Below are 19,020 nucleotides of genomic sequence, written 5' to 3'. Positions count from 1 at the left end.
TGGCCGTACGGCTTACGAGTTTAACCTCCTGATACAATGAATCGCCTGATCCAGCAACGCGGCTTTTGCAAGGGGCAAATAACTCGTGCGCATGCAACTGTGGCTGAAGTGGTAGAAGCGAGTACGTCAGTGGAAACCTTGGAGTATCGCTTAGCTAAGCTGAATGCAAACTACGAGCGATTTATTGAGCTTAGCGAACACCTTTGCACATACAAGGATGAACCTGATTACATCGATCCGGCCACAAATGTAGTGGAGTATGAGGAGAAACACTTTTACACGCATTCTGTACTTTCTCAAGCGTTAAATCAGCTTCGAAAAGAAACAAAACCGTCTGCTGTTGATGTAACCGCTTCTGAAACATCAATAGAATGCCTTGTTTCCAGCCAAAATAAGTTTTTGGAAAAATTACGTGAGCCAAGTAGCCACACGGAATTACACCTGGAAAAAATAAAGATTCCGATGTTTTCGGGAAACTATGAAGATTGGCGGCAACTTTGCGACTTGTTTTTGGCGTCGATAGATAAGCGTGCGAATCTGACCAATTGTCAAAAGTTTCACTATCTGAAATCATACTTGGGTGGTGAAGCATTGAATTTGGTCAAACATATTACCGTCACAGACGACAATTACAAGGAGGCGTGGCAGCGATTGGTGCAACGTTACGACAAGAAGCCGTTGATTGCCCGCTCATTTATAAGCAACTATCTAGCACTTCCTAGCGTAAGCGGATCGAGTGTCGCTGCGTTACGAAAATTGGTCGATGGGGCTGATGAGGCCATTCGCGGGTTGAGTGCGCTTAAATGCAACCAGCGTGACCCGTGGCTCATACATATTCTTCTAACGAAACTTGATACCGACACACGACAATTTTGGGCAGAAAGCAAAGTGTCTAGCAAAGAAGATGTTACTATTCATGACTTCTTCAAGTTTTTATTCTCTCGATGTGATGCACTGGAATCTTGTGAACCACCACGTCTTCCTTCGAGTCGACGACAAGCTGCGGTTCACCATGCTGTTCTTGATCAACAACGGACTGGACCTCATTGCGTATATTGTCAACAAGTTCATACAATTTCCTCATGCAGCCAGTTTAAGTCACTGGACTTAAACTCTCGTCGATCGTTTGTGAAGACAAACAAGCTTTGCTTGAATTGCCTAAGCCGTGCACATACGGTCAAGAACTGCACCTCAAGTTTTACTTGCCGAATTTGCAGCGCTAAACATCACACCCTGGTTCATGGTGCGCAGCAGAAAACTCCACATGACACCCCCACAGTTAAAGAGAGCGCAGATTGCAGCGGAATTTCTTCGGTGCCTAAGGCTACTCAACCTTCTTCAGCAGGTGTTATCCATCACACCTTGGGCAAGGTTTATCAGACCCGCACGCAAACGCTTCTACCAACTATTCTCGCAAATGTGGTTGATGCTTGGGGCAATACAACTACTTGCCGTCTACTTCTTGACACAGGGCCAACAATCACTTTGGCTACAGAGGCATTTATTCAGCGGATCGGAGCTCCGGGAACACACGCACGTATTTCAGTTGCCGGCCTTGCCGTTAACAGTGCTGGCATCACAAGGAGTCGTGCCAGGCTCCAACTTCTGTCACGCACATCTAACAAATCTGTTGAAGTCACTACGCTAATCATGAGTGCACTAACGTCATCGATTCCAGCGCAAGCGATCAACACCAGCTCATCCACCTGGGAGCAAATATGTCAGTTGCCTTTAGCAGATCCGTCGTTTGGTCTACCTGGCGCCATAGATGTCATCAGAACGCTAATTCTTTGGTAACGACTTTCCTATCGCTCTTAATACTGTTTTTGGTTGGGTCATTGCAGGTTCCTACAGTTCTGCTGACGAAGATTCGACACCTGCTTTGGCACATCACGCGCAATTAGACCTTGATGAATAAGTTCGTTCTTTTATGGAGATGGACCGCGTTCTGCCACCCAAGGCTGTCATCGACGCAAGTGATCCCTCTGAACAGCACTTTGCAAAAACACACAGGCGCAACAAAGATGGAGTGTACGTGGTTCAGTACCCATTCAAGAACAACGCTGCGCCGATTGGGGCCACTTTACCACAAGCCCTTAGCCGCCTTCATTCGCTGGAGCGCAAGCTGCTACGATTTCCGGAATTAAGGTAGCAATATTTTGACTTTATGGATGATTACTTAAGTCGTGGGCATATGGAAGTGCTCACATCGGAGCAGATAGTTGAGGACCCAGCTACCTGCGTATATTTGGCTCATCACGCCGTACTTAAGCCAGACACCTCTACGACGAAATGCTGAGTGGTATTTGATGGCTCGGGCAAAGACGGCACGGGTTTCTCACTTAACGATCACTTACAAGTCGGGCCACCAATTCAACGGGACTTAATTGGAGTTTGCCTCCGCTTTCGTCAGCACCGTTATGTATTTTGCGCCGACATTGAGAAGATGTTCCGCGGCATACAGGTTGCTCCCGAACACACCAACTATCAGCGCATCATATGGCGCAAAAATGAAGATTTCCCTATTTCTCATTATCGACTGCTTACTATGACGTACGGGCTAGCTCCATCGCCATTTTTGGCAGTGAGGGTTTTGAAGCAACTTGCAGATGACTACCGAAGCAGATATCCCTTGGCAGCGCGAGCTCTATGCTCCGACGCATATGTAGATGACATTCCAACCGGATGTGACTCTGTCGAGGAGCTTATCGCACTCAAGGATGAGCTTATCCAGCTCCTAGCAGAAGCAAAGTTCCAGTTACGCAAATGGAGTTCCAATTGTTGGCCTTTGCTAGAAACTCTGAGTGCAGACCTCTGTGAGTACAAATCCGTGGCAATATCGGATAGGTCAGAGGCAGCCGCGCCTTCAGTGAAGATTTTGGGGTTACACTGGAATCCTTGCGACGACGTATTGTTTACCAAATTTACCGGAAAGGATATTGCTGGTAAGCCAACAAAAAGAGCGATGTTTTCTGAACTATCAAAGATCTATGACCCACTTGGTCTGTTCGCACCGGCTACCGTGCTGCTGAAAATCTTGTTTCAAGAAAGTTGGCTAAGTGCGGTTAAGTGGGACCAGCAACTTCCTGACAATTTGTGCGCGCGTTGGCTGGCATTCATCAAGTCGCTACCACAGCTGGAAATGATAGGAGTCCCACGGTACATCGCCTCACCATTTGAAGCAATAGAGCTACATGGCTTTGCCGATGCGCCCACGCAGGCTTATGGTGCAGTTGTTTATAGTCGGGTCCACAAAAACAATAGCTACATAGTCACCTTAATCGCAGCCAAAACGCGCGTAGCACCAATAAAGCCAATCTCAATTCCGCGCTTGGAATTGAATGCTGCACATCTTTTGACAAAACTGCTGACCTTGATAAAATCTGCTTTGACAATTCAAATCTCAGGTACTTATTGTTGGTCAGATTCTAAAGTGGTGCTGCATTGGCTATCAGCTACGCCTCGAACCTGGAACACATATGTTTGCAACCGAGCTGCTGAAATTCTAGATGCTTGCCCACGCAGCTGTTGGCAGCATATTCGCACGGAGGACAACCCAGCAGATTGTGTATCTCGAGGACTTCTTCCCTTCAATTTAACGGAAATCAGCTCTGGTGGAACGGACCATCTTGGCTAGCGAAACATCAAACAGCTTGGCCACCCGTCAAATCGAAATTCTCTAGGTCAACCGAGACTGCTGCTCTTACTGAAAGGAAATCAAACACTGAAGCAACTCTTCATATGCTCCACGAAGATAACGCTTTGGAGATCCTTTTGAATAAAATTTCTTCCTGGTCCCGTCTTCTGAGGATAATATGCTTTTGTTTTCGATTTATTAATCATTCTCGCCGTAGATTGAACTCACCCAATGGCGAACAATCCACTTTTTTTTTTTAACGTCGAAAGAGTTGAAGAATGTACGTGCAAAGCAATGCTTTTTCAAAAGACTATAAGGTACTGAAGGGCGATTGTCAACTTTCGCGCAAATCCAAATTACTGCGATACACACCATTCATCGACGAGCATGGTTTAATGCGTGTTGGAGGACGTCTTGGAAATTCATCGTTGAATTACAACGCGAAACACCCAATTTTAGTCCCGAAGGAGTCCCCAGTCGCTACCCTTCTGTTACGTCATGTACATGTCACCAATCTACATATTGGCGTGGATGCAACATTCCATATTGTGCGTCAACAGTACTGGATTTTGGCGGCACGCAATTTGGTGCGAAAAATTGTGTTTCGTTGTAAGCCGTGTTTTATTCAGCGCCGCGCCACTAGCTCACAAATAATGGCCAACTTACCGGTACCTCGTGTACAACCTCTTCGCTGTTTTCGTCACACTGGTTTGGATTATGCTGGACCTGTATCTATAAAAATATCCTCTGGCCGTACATCAAAGATCGGAAAGGCATGGTTCGCAATTTTCGTGTGTTTATCGACAAAGGCACTTCACATCGAAGTTGTAAGCGATCTCACAACTCAAACTTTCATTGCAGCATTCAAGCGGTTTTGGTCACGACGAGGTCCTATCACAGACTTATATTCGGACAACGGTACCACGTTCCAAGGTGCCAAGAAGGAGTTGGACGAGATGCGTCAGCTAGCTCTGTCTCACTGTCAAGACGAGGCTTTGGCTAATTTTATATCCAGCCAAAGCATATCATGGCATTTCATACCCCCGTCGGCTCCACACTTTGGCGGTATTTGGGAGTCGAATGTTAAGTCGATAAAGCTACATCTTCGGCGAGTGATTGGCGACAGCGTTCTAACTTTTGAGGAGTACTCTACAATACTTTCGCAAATTGAAAGCATCTTGAATTCACGACCGCTGTGCCCGTTAAGTGACCATAGCCTCGTCCCACTTACACCAGCTCATTTTTTTATCGGCGAACCACATACAGCTGTACCTGAGCCCTCTCTTCTGGAAGTTAACGTAAACAGGCTGCAACGGTGGTCGCAACTGCAAGCTGTGGTGCAAGGGTTTTGGAAACGTTGGCACCTGGAATACATCGCATCATTACAACCCCGCAACAAATGGCAGCTTGCAAGAGAAAACGTCACGGCAGGTACACTTGTTGTGCTGAAGGAACCGAACCTACAGCCTACTAAGTGGCTACTCGGTCGCATTACCGCGGTCCACGCTGGTCCGGATGACAAAGTTCGAGTGGTCACCGTGCAAACTTCCCGAGGCATCTATAAGCGTCCTATTGTAAAAGAGGCCATTCTACCTCTTTTCTGAACGTCGTTCAGGGGGGGCGGTATGGTAAGAAATAAACGCGCATTGCATGAGTTCATATGGCAACATTACATCCTGACGCATAGGTGGCGCTCTTTGCAAACCACTTTTACTTTCCACTTGTCAGCTACTTGTCAAACCAATGTCAAATCATGTAAATATGTTTTCGGCCCTTTTTTGATTTTTGGCCGTCTACGAACAAGCTGGACTTTTGTTGGGTAACATATAAAATACTAAATAAATCTAAAAATATACAGTCCATCATTGCGTTTTTTTGAAAAACATATAAATAACATGGGAAAAAAACGTTTCGTTTTTCTTATTTTTGTAGCTTGACATATAAGCATTGTAAAAATGAACTGAAAAATTATTTTGGTAGGAAATTGAACGCTCTACAAAAAAGTTCTAATTAATTTTTTTACAGAGTGAGCCGTTCTGAAGATATTCAAACTTAAAGTTGCAAATGTATGATATTATGATTTTTATGTTATCAAACTAATACTGATGACTTTTTTTAAGTCTTATTTATGTATTGTTTATGTATTCTAGTTGTTGAAAAGTTTTTTTGTAATATATAAAATAATAATTTTACTGAACCTAGTTCATAATTACTTTTGTTTAACAGTTAATCAAATAATAAAATAATATCTAAGACGTAATTTTTTTTTATTTTAGCTTTATAAAAATATAAGAGCACAAAAACCAGTTTTCTGATTAAAAATAATTTTTAAGACATAAAAAAGTCATTAGTATGAGTTTGATAAAATAAAAATCATAATTTCATACATTTGCAACTTTAAGTTTGAATATCTTCAGAACGGCTCTCTGTAAAAAAAATTAATTAGAACTTTTTTCTAGAGCGTTCAATTTCCTACCAACATAATTTTTCAGTTCATTTTTACAATGCTTATATGTCAAGCTACAAAAATAAGAAAAACGAAACATTTTTTTCCCATGTTATTTATATGTAAAATGGAAAGTTAGGAACAGGCACCACTTAATGATAATATTAAGAGCTCAAATTTTTAGAGGCTCTTTTTTCACCTTTTTGAAAGTTTTTAGCCTGTTTTTTAGTTGAAAAAAAAAGTTGCTCAAAAATGACACAGCCTAGTACATACTTACAAAATTTATTTTGTAACGTAACAAGAAAAATTACTTTCTTCGAGGAAAATTTGTTATTCTTAAAAGCGTACCAAATACGTTACATTTACCCCATACGATTCGCTTTTAAACCACTGTAGCCAAATTGCTCTGCGCTCACCAACACAATCTTACTTTCAGTTTAGTTATGAGAGTCGGAGTACTATCTGTTTTATTACGCTCTTCTTTCGCCTTCATGCTGGCTCTTGATGCCCCCTCATCCGGCTCCTAAATGAGCCAAGCCGGCTCCTCAGTGCAAAAGGCTCCTGGGAGCCAATTTGCCCATCTCTGGTTTAAAGAATTGAGTTGGGATAGATGAAGAACCAGTATCATCCCTTTTCGGGCTAGCTCAGCGCAAGTTCTGAACCAGTTTGATTTGCTGCAGGGTACATATGCATGCATGTACGTACAAACATATACACACAACACGCTTTAGTATCGATGTAAACAACAGTTTCGTGTTGTATTGATTCACGTGAATGGTGAATATACGGAACATGCGAGTAACGAGATTATTATGTGAGTAACGATTCGGTACTTCGAGTCAGGGTACATACGGTTTGCTACAGCTCTAGTATTATTTGCAGATAAGCGCAAGACGTTGCTATTAGACTTATTTTCTTTTCAGATGGTTATCTCATTGTCCTTTTTTAAACAAGACGTTGGCATTTTTAGCTTTATTTTCTTTTTTGATGGTCATGTGATTAGACTTTTTATAATCAGGCAATATTGAAAAAGAAGTCATATAAACAGTGAGTTGGGTATTTTCAAATTATTTTTATTTGCAAAAAGGTAAAGTATAAACGTAGTATTTATCCATTACACTGTGTAACAGCATTTTTGGGGCGCAATAATTTCGACGCAGGACGAAAGACCTAGACCCATATAGTAAAAAACTCAAAATTGTTTTGCATTCTTTGGTCAAACTTCTTTGCTATGGCCATTTTAAATTTGCAATATTTTGCCTGAGTTTCTTTAGAATAAAAGAAAAAGAGTTACAGCCTTATTCTGTATCACGAACGATAGGCAACACGAACGTTTTGTCTGCAGAGGAATGCTTCAAAAATTAGTCCGGCGGCATCATGTTAGCCGGTTTAAACGCAACCGAGACCATTGCAAAGTAATGTATGAAAAGCAAGACGAAGGCGACCAATAGAGTTTAAAATCGCAATCAGAGAAGTTGTCGTCTGCAGACGAATCGTTCGGTTTGCCTATCGTTCGTGATACAGAATAAGGCCCTTAAAATACATATCGGAGACAAAATAGGGGTATTCTCCAAATCTTGCAAAGCCATTGTACGTAGCACGGATTGCATAACTTGCAAACGCACAACAACAAAACACGTGGGAAACAACATTTGCTATCGCCGCGAATATGCAACGTCGAAACCCATGTATATATTTTGCAAAATGGTATAGCAAGATAAATGCGACGCTGTGCTAGTTGTTTTGTTGTTGGAATTGCTACATATTTCTCTCATTCCTCTCCTCTCGCTCACTTAATTTTTTTGCTGTCTCTTGTTATTGTATTTGAAACATAATTTCGCTGCTTGCTACCCATCATGCTATCACTTTGCAATGGGGTACTCTCGTACTCTTCGAAATTCGGAAAAGTATTTTTGCATTTCGTGCAATCCGTGCATCGGGCAAGACTTCGAGAATACCCCTAATATGTTGTTTCGGGGCATATAGTAAAATTTTACGAGGAATAATTTTTTAATATATTTTAACCCGTTATCTCCCTCACAAAAGGGTCGTTTGTGCAAAGCATCTGCAAGTCCACAGAAAATAAAAGATCATATATCCCCTTGAAATATGTGCAATTTTCAATTATGTAGTTCGAACTTTCGCATGACTGGACAGTTTTTATTCGGTCGCATAATTACGCAGCTTTATTAACCCAAATCAAGTTAGATATATTGTATAGATTATGTAAGTTAAAAAAAAGGGGCCACCGTACTTATTTTCTAGCCAAATATGCATATAATTTCGAAAAAAATTGGGAAATTTTCACAAATAGAAGTACGACTCTCCTGTTATTTTTTATTTTTCCGTTGCAAAACTTGGTGCGTTGATTGCTCTGTTTGAGTTTATAATGAACTGGTAGTATTTAGAGGGAAGAATCGAATGCAGCCTATTAGAAGTATTTGCTTGCAATAGAAACGAAGTTATTAAGGCCAAAGTGGTCTGACTCCTTTTTTGAAATTCTGATACTGCAATACTTACCGTTGTTTCTACGACAGAAACAAAACTGGTTATAGCCCGAACACAATGGAAACGACGAGCTACAAACCACAGCTGTCAAATTATTTTAACACGTACTCTTATGTAGATAATTATTTTGGCGACGACCGGGCTACGCGACGGCTGTGGTTGTGGCCAGATTAGATCTATTTCTATTTTTCTGGCGACAGATAAGGTTCTTCCTCTTCTTTTATGTCAAACTCATACAAATTCATGATGTCGCTGCCGCGTTTAAAGAAATCATGTCGCCATCGACAAAGCGTTTAGATAATGAAGATGACAAATTGGAAGCTGTGGTCTGTAGCTCGTTGTTTTCAATGTGTTCAGAACTTTACTTACAAAAATGAATCTGTCAATAGGTTTGGAATTTTATCTTTGAAACGCCACACTTTTCTTTGAAATCGCTTTATTAGTTCTCGTGCAATAAGCGTTTTCGTGAAGCTCTAAAAATTACAACTACAACATTTGAGCATAGCCTTCATATCGAAACGTAAGACGTGTTATACGTCAAAAAAGCCCCGGATGCAATTCTTGCAGAAATTTGTTGGTGAAGTAAGCACGTGTTTGAGGATCGTGATCATGAAGAATTTCAAGATGACGCAGTAGAGCCAGCATTGAAATTACACGTGGGCATCATGTGTGACTCAGATTCTGATAACAGCGATGATTCCCATGCTGATTTTACACTTCGCGAACCATAACGCCCGAAAAGAGCAATAATTATATATACATATAAACGAAATATAACATAAAGCATAAAAAGCTAGTGCATATTTTTATTTTCGGTGGACTTACAGATTCTTTGCACAAAGATTTTGTCTGAGAGGACCCCAAGTGAAATTGTAAGGCAAATAATTTTCTAGAAGATTTTAACCCTCTAGCGACCTTCAAAAGGCTTTCTAAAAAAAGAGCTAAAACGACCCTTTTCTGAGGGAGATAAAGGGTTAAAATATTCTACAACACTCGTAAAATTTTACTATATGCCCCGAAACCACATACTTCGTTCCGATATGTATTTTACCTCTTTTTTCCATTTATTCTAAAGAAACTTAGGCAAAATATTGCAAACTTAAAATGGCTATAGCAAAGAAATTTGACCAAACAATGTAAAACAATTTCGAGGTTTTACTATATGGATCTTGGTCTTTCATGCTGAGTTGGAATCATTCCGCCCCCAGACAATGACCCTCAAATTGTGGCACAGTGTTATTTATCAGACAAATTTTGACAGCTGCTATTGCTGCAAAGCGACACTTGCGGCCGGATAAAGTACTAAAATTTAGGCTAGGCAATTTTTACCGACCAAAATTCGGATAAAATTTTTCATTTTAGCATATTCTAGCGTTTTAGCGATAGCGAAAGTTGGAATCCGGCTGAAGGTCGCCCAAAACAGAGATGAAAAACTTAGGAGAATTGAGGAGCAAGTTAGAGGAGGGGGAGGTACAAGGCTACGAGCTTCAGGACGGTTTAGCTTTTAAGAAAACCCAGGAGTCTATTCCGTTGCTTTGTATCCCGGGGGAAATGCAAGAAAACGTAATCCGTATGATATGTGAAAAGATCGGTCATCTAGGTGTAGAGAAATGCTACGAGCAAATCCGTAGGAGCTACTGGTTCGAGCATATGAAAGAGAAGATAAACCGATTCATACAAAATTTTATAAAATGCATTATTAATTCTGCACCAGTCCGCTCTAACGAACATAACATGTTTAGGATTCCAAAAAGGCCAATACCATTATTTTAGTTGTAAGATGAGAGCTGAGTAGACACGAAACTTAGTGAAGCTGCAATTAATATTTGTTTTAACCTATTTCACAAGTTGATTATGATAGGAATTTTGTAAGAAGTCCGTCTGTGGGTGAGCCGGTCAGTTTGTGCTGAAATTCGCGAGCTTTAGTGGTTGATTTTTGCTAAAACAAATTAATATTTAACTTTCGAATCCATCAAAAGAACAAAAGCGAGAGAATAGAAAAATGACAACAAGAGCAAAAAACGCGCGCGCTATTGCCCCCTCTCCTGAAACACCGCAAAACCTCCTGAACGTCACACTGAAAGATGAGAGTTCACCGTCGGCTGTTTGGCTGCAAAAGCTCGACGCTAAATTGAAAACGCAAATGGAGTGTATTCAAGAGCACATAGCAACAAATATAAAGGCGTCTGAAGAACGCGTGATGATGCGAATAGGAGAGATTTCAGCTGAGCTTACCAATTTTAAGCTAGCTTTTAAGAGAATGGAGGAACGAATACGGAAAGTTGAACTGGAATATGGTATTGTGGTGGAAAATCTACCCAAAGAAGTGCATGCCTTAAAACAACACCTTGATGATCAAGAAACAAAATTTGTATCATCGGATCTCATTGTGAATGGACTTCCTTGTGCTAAAGGTGAGAGCCTAGTTGATATTTTCTCTCAAATTTGCCAAAAAGTTCAACACACAACTCCGCAAGTTCGCTCTGCTTTCCGACTACGTATCAACAACAACAATTCACCCGGTTCAGTAATTATAAAACTCAACACACCTAGCGACCGTTCAGTGCCTAAATGCGATTGCTAATTTCTGCAAAAAGAATAAACGTCCGTTAACACTTCGCGACCTAGATTATAACTCGGATGGAAAAATTTTTATCCACGAATGCCGTTCTAGGAAGAAACGCGAGATTATGCACTTAGCCACTCAACTAAAAAAGAAAAACGTGTGTCGTGCGCGTTCTCAATGCGGGGGCACATCTATGTGCGAGTTCGCCCGCAAACTGAAGCATTGAAGGTACCTGACATCGCAACCTTGAATAGTATTGCAGCTGACAGTTAACCATAAGCAGAAGTCTATTATAAGTGAAAGTACAGTGAATAACTTTCTGAGAGTAATTGTAATTCATTGAGAGTAGTTATTTACAATTTCACGATATACGTATTAAGATAATTTTTACAATTTTACGATATAATAAGTTTACTTTTGCGTTATAGCAACAACTTGTCTTCCTTTCTTCTCTTTCTCTTATTCTTTCCCTCTCCTTTATTTTACTGATCTTTCGATAGCATAATTGTATCTCTACATAATCCGTGAATGGCTCACGAAGATATAAAGCTGGCAATGAACATCTGAGAATAATATTAAAGCTTGTATGTAGCCATCATAGGGGTTTTTAATGCTTGCCATGTAAATTCTCGTAGTTTGACCTCAGACAAAATAGACTACTTTAATTATATTTTTTCTGATATAGCACTTGATATAATTTGTATAACAGAAACATGGTTTAGACCATTCATTGAATCTAATGTTTATCACGTATGTGATTACAACTTGATTCGAAACGATAGAACTACGGGAAGAGGTGGGGGTGTTGTCATTTATTGCCGGAAGTCACTTAAAGCAGAAATAATATTTAAGTCCGACTCGTCAAATGCAGTTGAATGTCTCTTTGTTGAGATCGTTGATAGTAAAACTAAATGTCTCGTTGCTTGTGTTTACAATCCATGTAAAAAAAAATGATCTAAGGAGTGTACATGAGAAAATTTCTGAAATGGTATTAAAATATGATCATATTATATGCTGCGGTGATTTCAATGTTGGCCTTTTATGTAATGATCACAACTCAACAACACTAGTAGATAACTTTCAATCGAACCGGCGTAATGTAGTTAATAAGCAAGCCACTCGATTTTCTCCAAACTGCAAGCCCAGTTTATTGGATTTGTTCTGTGTTAGTGATTGTGATTATGTTAACCATGTTGAGCAACTGTGGCAGGCGTCTCAGACCATGATATGTTGTTTCTGTCATATGGAATCGATTTCAGTAGAAGCCATCAACCTTCCGAAGTTTTGTAGATGTTAATGTACACGCACTTAATAACGAAACAGCTCTATTAGACTGGAACACTTGCAGGTTTTTCTCTAATGTAGATGACAAATTAGATTACTTCAACCTCGTAACTTTCTTGTTTGACAGATATGTTCCTTTACGTAAAGTCAAGACTCTACCAGCTACGTAACGCTGGTTTACATCAGAAGACCTTCATGTTATTAGATTTCGCAACAAGGCATACTCTGAATGGAAAAGAAATCAAACGCAATATCGTTGGGAAAGCTACCGGATTGCTAGAAACAAAGCCAATTTATGGGTCAAAAATGGTAAACAGGCGTATTTGAAAAAAAACTAAACGCAGACTTGCCAACAGATATTCTTTGAAAAAATCTTAAATCAATTGGTGTAGGAGATAAGGAAAAAACATTATGTAATCTTGATGTAGAAGTTATGAGTTCTTTCTTCTTAAATCCTCATAAATCTAGCGCGTGCTTGGATATTGGCAATGCCTTTGAAGTCCCACAGTGTGTGTTTAATTTGAATGTGGCGACTGAAGATGACGTGATTAAAGCTATATATGCGATTAGGTCCAATGCGGTGGGTTCCGATGGCGTGAACTTAAGGTTTTTAAAACTAATTTTACCGTTTGTTATATCTCCCCTCACACATATCATTAACTTCTCAATTACCTCCAGTCAGTTTCCTAGCGGCTGGAAAATTTCAAACCTCATACCAGTGCCGAAAGTAAGTTACCCTGAATCGCCACAGCATTATCGACCAATAAGCATCCTTCCTGTATTATCTAAGGTATTTGAAAAATATATAGAGAGTCAATTAGTCGCCTTCTTAAATGAAAACAAATTGGGTTCATTGCTGTTCCCTATATTTATAAACGACATCGTGAATTGCTGCCGCAATGTATCAATTCATTTGTATGCAGATGATACCCAAATATACTTATCGCGCCCCATGGGATTGTCACAAGACCTAGTCTGTAGGATAAATGAAGATCTCTCTCGTATAGTTGGGCACAAGCAAATAACTTGAAACTGAACTCTGGCAAAACAAAGGCAATATCCCTATCTAACAATGAATACAATCTAAGTTGTTTATCCCCTGTTAAAATTGATGGTGTTGAAGTACAGATAGAGCAGGTTGTGACTAACCTTGGTTTCAAAGTGAATTCATGGATGAGCTGTGTTGATCATATAAACTACTCGATTTGTAAAATATATAACGTATTAAGGAAATTACATCGCACTGCATATTTCTTACCAAATGATGTAAAACTCCGACTAGCTAAGACACTAATAGTTCCTCAAATTATATACAGTGAAGTTGTATACTCTAAGCTTGACAATGCATCAAAACTAAAAATACAAAAAGCTTTAAATACTACAGCTCGTTTTATTTTCTCAAAACAAAAATATGACCATATTTCAGCTCATTCTAAGCAAATACTTGACAACACCCTGGATAACTTTCTTAAAATAAGAAATCTTCTTTTTTTACACAAGTTGGTTTATACTGCAAAACCAGAATACTTATTTAAAAACCTAAAATTTGGGCAAAGCGAGCGTGTGCTAAATATTATAATACCTAAGACTACGTACATTGTTACTTCTCACATGTTCTTTGTTCATGGTGCACAATAAAAGATGCTAGATGCTTCAAGAATACAATACAAACTTACTTCTCTTGACTTGCCTCTGGAAAACCTCTCCCTCCTCATTCCCTTCCCTCTATACTATCTTCTTCTACCTTCTCTCTATGCCTTTTATAACTAATTCTAATTTTAAAATAATATTATATATAATTTTTTATTATTATTACTATTTTCCTTTTTTTTAACATAGTTTTTAACATAGTTTACCACAAGTCGATGTGCTGTAAGAGACACTAGTCTCACTTGCATAAAATAAACATATAAATAAATGAAATGAAATAAATGAATTGAAAATATTAGCCATCGGCTATATAAATAACGTAAAATTATATTTTATTATATTTGTTAGAAAAAAAGTAATAAACGATGGGATGGAGAAAAACTATAAGTATTGTCATGTCCTATGGGCAATAACTAATGTGACCAACCGTACTTCTTTCGGAAGTACAGTACTTCTTTTTTAGCTCTTGTACTTCGTACTTCGAAGTACAGTCAAATGTACTTCTTTGCAATATTTTGTACTTCAGGTCCTGTAGTTCCCTGAACTTCTGGACGATCGTATCATGGTCTGGGCGCTAAATTCGTGCAAACAATGAAAGTCGCCGGGAACCGATGGCATAATACCTGCGAACTGCGTGGGGACCGGGTACATTCCCAAGGCTTGGAATTGGGTCAGTGTTGCGTTCATCCCGTAGGCCGGAAAGGGTTCTCATGTTTCTCCTAGGGATTTTAGGCCAACCAGCCTGTCTTCGTTTTTGCTTAAACCGCTAGAGAGGTGGAAAAACCTTTACATAATAAACGCGATTCCTCGTGACTATCTTTCAAGAGCTCAACATGCTTATTGCTAAAGTGGACAGAGGAAGCCTTCACGCAGTATGGTCGTTCCTAGATATCGAGGGTGCCTTCAACAATGTCACTCCAGAGGCAATAGTCAAGTCTACTCATAATCTGGGGGTTTAAACTAACCCTAGTTTAAACCAACCAAGTACTTAGGCTTGATCCTGGATAGGAAGCTGCCGTGGAAGCCTAACAATGAGGAAAGGGAAAAAGGGCCTCGGTTGTCTTGTACTATTGTAGGGGAGCTATCGGCCAAGGGTAAGATCCCTCGCCCAAAGTAATTCAGTAGCTCTATGGAACCAGATTTAAACTTATCTTGTTTCACGAGCCCTTGTCTGGTGGAACCCGCTAGAGAAAGTTACACTTTTAAAACAACTGGAGAATTTTGACTCGCTCTTCTGAACTAACACTGAGCTCTCAGGTATCGAAATTCGCCGCATTCGAAATTCGGTAATCGACTCGCGGCGTTAACCTAATACAGCCTAACCTGTACTTCTTTGAGCTATGAAATAGTTGGTCACATTAGCTATAACAATATGAGAACCCCTGCATATTTTTTTTTTTACTTTTGTATCACTGTTATTATTGTCTTATTCATTAATTTCCTTGTAATTCGAAAATCGATCAGAAAAAATCTAGTATTTGCTGTTCGATAAAATGTCTGTCAAATGCATTGCTATCGGGACACGATATTCCCACCTTCTCCCAAAGATTCAGATGAATTCAAAATATTATTCGAGGATAATGATGATTTAAGAGACGTCTCTATAATGGATTTCAAAACGGCACTTTCATAAACACCAAAACTAAAGAAGAGAAGAAGTATTTCTGGATGTTATTAGCTTCGAATAGAATTTTCATGAAGGATGCAACTTTTAAAATTGTTCCTCGAAGTATTTACATCCAACTTTTGGTGATGCAAGTTGTAACAAATGGATAAACAGAGTGTTCGAGACTTGATTATTGACTTTGCGTTGAATTTCATTCCTTAAAAGTTTTGCACTTTTTGTCAAATTATTTTACTGATTGAAAAATTAGGTTTTTTTTATTCCTTTTGCAATTGAATAAACATATCTTTGTAAATCTTCATTATTCGTTAAATAATTACGGGAACACTTTTCAATTTTCGCTCCTAAATACGCTCCAAAAACATTCCCAGCAACCACAAAAATGTAGTCGCCTGTATACACACTTTGTAGCATTGTGTACAAATACAAGTGAGATATCTTAGCAATAGATGTCATCCTGGGCCACAGCTGCGATCATCTGTTTTTTAGAGTTGCTTATTTTGGTCAAAACTGTGCCTTTTTGACCTGAGTTGCATTAAATGGTCTCATAAAACTTAGTACTATTTGTTGTTCAAATGGTAACATATATGCCCAAAAACTTGGAAAATATTAGATAATTGTTTTTAAAAATACTATTTATAAAATTTCCTTTTGATTTCGACTTTAGAAATATTCATATTCTAAAAGTTTTTCACATATGTTTTAAGATTTTGAAGTTTTTAAAAAGTACGGTAGAATGCAACAATGTGCTTGAATTTGTTTGCAGCTTCGTCAGCTTATCGTTTGCGGACTCGAAAAATGGCGAACGGCTATCAAAATACTGATTCAAAATATACAGCTTTCACTGGACACACAAATTGGGTGTGCGCAGCAAAATTCAGCCCTAATGGTCAGTTAATTGCATCGTGCGGCGACAAGTTAAGAATTTGCGATACATCTTCAGGCGAATGTGTGCGAACGTTCACCCGGGGAAGAGGTATGGGACGACAGCTGGCATGGCATCCAGACGGTAATCTGGTGGCTTTAGTATTAAGTTGTAACCGCGTTAAAATATTTGGCATAGCCGAAGGCGAGCTAATACAGTTGTATCAAGTGCATTCGTCGCCGGAGAATGATGTTGCATTTCACCCAGGTGGAGATTTCTAGGTGACTGGCGGTGATGACGATACAATAACATTGCTTGATTTATTAGAAGGTCGACCAATTTATACACAGTAGTAGTGCACTTTAGCGGAACCAGGTCAAAATGGACGGGAAAATTATACACTAACTGGCCATACTGACAAGGTTTGCGCCGTCGCTTTCTCCACATGGTAGACATTTTGCTTCCGCGGGCGAGGATCGACAGGTAATTTCGGCTTTGTGTGTGAAAAAATTATATAATATACATTTTTTTCCTATATTCAACAGTTGCTCGTTTGGAAATCTAATTTGCATACATTTGATGCCAATAGCTTTCGCAACAAACAAGCCAGTTCTCAAAGAATCCAAATTGATTTTAGTCATGCAACAGCTCCACATAACTCCGCCATAGACACACCAGTTGCTGGAGTACCAAAAAAGCTGTGATGACAGTATTTTAATTGATCCACGACAATCGGTGGCATGTGGAATGCGTGATGGAAATTTTCTGGTGCTTGATAGACAATATACTACAAGAGTGAAACGCTACAAGTGAAACGCTGTGATACTAATTTTTCTTAAATTTCCATCTTTTATTTGCAGTTACATTAAGAAGCTAATAGAGGACAAAGCTGTTGGTGACGAAGGTGTCGAGTTACTGAAGTACTGCAACTGGGAAAATCCACATTTCGCACGTGCCTCACTCGTATGGAATAGTAGCTTATGTCAGTATAAGGCGGCATTCGCAGTATAATGCGGCATTCGCAGTATAATGCGGTATTCGCAGCATACCTTCACTGGCGCCGAGCCGTTGAAGAAGTTTTGGCAAATAAACGTGCAAGAAATATTTCCGATACTAGCACGTCCATATTCTTGTTAAGGGTCATCGAAAAATTCCTTGTGTTGTATATAATAAGGGGAATGCCGGATAATACTAAAGCCAGCTTCCCGACATAAACTACTATTCCATACGAACACAGAAATATAAATGTATCTAAAACAGAATAACTCATATCAAATTGGATTGCATTTGCATAATATAACTAATATTGGAATCTGTTTTGATCGTAAAAAATACAACTTGCAATCATTTAGATTATAGTTTTGAAAGAAATTGATTGCAATCGTAAATTGTGTAAAAATTGTTAATAGCAATCTGCCTTAAATTTATGTTCCCCATGTAACGGTTATAAAATACGTTAAATTCGCACTATCTGCATTAACAAAATATATACATTGGAATATTTGAAATAAAACGATTCATATTTATTTTCTAATAAGAATTGTTTCTTAATTGAAAGTATTTAATACTAATATAATGTAGTGGTTAATGTTTAAAACTGAATTCGCAATATGTCCGCAGCTCAGGTTGATTTGAAGAAATCCGTTTAAATTTTTCGAATTACATCTACTTGAATATAGGATAGGCAGGGTTGCATACAAATGGTAGTTCCGTAAATATTTAAAATATGTTAGTTCATTCAATATTTACATCTGGGCCAATCACCGTTGCCAACCGTCCTGTTTTCGGCGGGACTGTCCCGGTTTTAAGAGCTATGTCCCGGTCCCGGTACAATACCTGCCAGGACGCAAAATGTCCCGGTTTTTGGCAAGAAAAAAATTTAGACATTTCTTTGTAAAAAATTTAGAACTCTTTAAATATTTACATTTTACATATACTATTTACTAATCGATCTATATGCCAAAAAAAAAAGAAAAAAAAAACAAACAAACAGAATTTGTAATTGTTTCCCGGTTAAAATGAGTGAAATACTAAGTATATTCGGCAATGTATTCTTTGAAAGAAACTACCTGCAAAGAAATTCCCAAAAATCAACACGATTTTTTACTAACTTTAAACTGGCACTGTGTTATCCTAATATGCCAACTTGTATGCAAATTTATTGAATTTTCCTAAGTTTTGCAGGAAGTTAAAATATTTTTTTTTATGTTTTTTGTGTTAGTATAAACAATATTTTTACAAAAAATTCGCGGACAATTTTAAGCAAAAAATTTATAGCATACATTAAAAAAAATTCTGTGTGCCAACAATTTAAAGCGGAAATGTACATACATATGTACATATCTGTGATCTTAAGTAATAACCGCCTAAGTCGACTTAAGGAAGAATTGAGTTATACAGGGTGTCCCAGAAGTAACGTGCCAAACTTTAGGGCAAGGTA

General features: G+C 38.8%; 1 pseudogene; it reads left to right on the top strand.

The window, feature by feature from the left end:
• The first annotated feature begins 16,513 nt into the window (after positions 1 to 16,513).
• LOC118736091 overlaps positions 16,514 to 19,020 on the top strand; it is a 21,063-nt pseudogene continuing 18,556 nt past the window's right edge.

The sequence above is a fragment of the Rhagoletis pomonella genome, unplaced genomic scaffold (genome assembly GCF_013731165.1).
Source record: "Rhagoletis pomonella isolate Grant_MI unplaced genomic scaffold, Rhpom_1.0 Rhpom_scaffold_00003, whole genome shotgun sequence".
Lineage (NCBI taxonomy): Eukaryota > Metazoa > Arthropoda > Insecta > Diptera > Tephritidae > Rhagoletis > Rhagoletis pomonella.
Note: the sequence above shows the minus strand (reverse complement) of the source record. Positions and strands in the feature narration are given on the sequence as shown.